Raw genomic sequence first — 2,165 nt, 5'->3', positions numbered from 1 at the left:
AAAAACATAAACACGTAATTCTCAGCACCTATAACCATTAGGCAAGGTATGAGATCGGTAAAAGATAGTATTGATAGACATCAACTTAAAGGAGTCTATAAAGTTGATTGCTCATGTGGTAAGAGCTACATTGGTGAAACAGGTCGCTCCCTGTAGACCAGACTCAAGGAACATGGGGCTGATATCAAGAATGAAAGGTCTCGTACTTCGGCCTTGGCAGAGCACTCTTCAAAAACTAAACACCATGTCTGCCTGGAAAGCGCCTCAATTATCGCTAGAGAAGAACAACATCATAGGCGAAAGATTAGAGAAGCTCTTGAGATTATCAAACACCCGCATAATCTCAATAGAGACAATGGTATGGAGATTAGTGGAAATTGGCTTCCCCTAATCAGAGAAATTAAGGTCACTAATACTTCTCAGGGCTAGCATTCTGTGGAAATATTACCTCCTTCCCCACTTTATTAATCTAAGTATAATAATAATAATAATTAGCTCATAATTAATCATTTTCATTAGTAATTATGATAATAGCTATCACTATTATCATGATTATTAAAACTTAATTAAAATCTATTAAATAGTTGAACTTATTATAAAATTTAACATTTAATGTTTTAATTATTAATATTAATTATTAGATATTGATATTAATTATTAATTATTATTACTAATAATTATTAATCATTATTACTAATAATTATTAATTATTTATATTGATTCCTAATATTATAATATCATTTTTAATATAATAATTATTGTTATCAATACCAATTCATTTTAAACAAATTTGAATAATTTTAATATCAATATATTACACTAATATTATTAATATTAATTATGATCATAATTAATATTAAAATTAAAAGTAACCAAATATTAAAAATTATAAATAATTAATTAAAAATTAATATTAATTTTAATTATGATAATGATCATCAAAATAATAATTTATAGCAATCAAAATTTATTATTCAGAAAAGAAGAAAGAGCCAACATCTCTCTCCTATTATTAATCAAAAAAAGAAAAAAGAGAGCTGACATTCATCTCAATTTACCCTCCTCATTACTATTTAATCTCTCCATTAAGCTCTTCTTCTATCAAGCATTCAAGTTTTCCTAATGATGGATCCCGATTGGGATTTGAAACGTTGGCAGAAAATGGTTCTTACTGTTAATAAAGGATCATTTTGCAAAACCAACACTAATCAAGACTCCTTTTCTCTCCTCCAATAGGATGCATTGCGACATGTCAGTGGGCCCGAGAAACTAAGGTGGTTAGTGACATCAGCATGACATGATTGTATGGCGGACACGTGTCATCTTGGTTTAGAATTTTTAGTGGCCTAATGGGACAAATTAGTGTGACAAGTGTAAACCCCAAGAGTCACCAAGTGTGTAAGTGACATCAACATATCAAAGGTCAAAATATCGGAGGATAAGGACATCGTAACTCCAGTGAAAATGGTGGTTCATAAGTTATGATAAACAAAGCTCTGATATTACCTAGCACATGGTCATGCGGAGACCCAAAGAACCAAGGGTGCAGAGCGGGGCAAGAACCTAAGTGCTATGGAGTATAGCAAACGATTGAGATCTCATAAATACTGTGTAAATGCATATTGAAAATGTTACGATGCATAGGGAGCTCCGATGTATGTGTTGGAATTTGGTTGGGAAGTTAAAAAATCTAAGGGCGAATAGCTATAACACATGGAGATAGGCGCCTAGTAGGAATCTGAAGGCTTGGCACCTAAGTTCTATACTGGAGGTCACACGCAATAGTCCTATCATGAGAAAAGCTAAAATGAAATCGAAAACTTGTAGAAGTTACAATACAAAGGTGCTCTAACGTAACGATAAGTTAGTGGTCACAGGCCTAGTCATATGAGAAAGCTATGTTCAGAGAGCTTAGTGACGAAGGGGTTAAGGGTATCAGAAATGAGTGGTATCGTAGCATTCCTCTTGTATGAGTTACGATATGTTGCAACTCCAATATAACAATACAAAGGTGTATAGCAGAAGGATGAGTCGGCAACAAGGACCACGATCATGCATAAGAGTTGGTCTCTGGAGTAATGGAGACTAATAAATATCATAGGGTCAAGGAAGAAAGGACCACAATTTATGAAAAAGAGTGTTGGGTCTTCCTTGAGGTGAGACAA

The sequence above is a fragment of the Pinus tabuliformis genome, chromosome 6 (assembly GCF_031772625.1).
Source record: "Pinus tabuliformis cultivar Carrire ecotype Pingquan chromosome 6, CPIR1, whole genome shotgun sequence".
Taxonomy (NCBI): Eukaryota; Viridiplantae; Streptophyta; class Pinopsida; order Pinales; family Pinaceae; genus Pinus; species Pinus tabuliformis.
The sequence above is the reverse complement of the archived record's forward strand: the minus strand, read 5'-3'. Positions refer to the sequence as shown.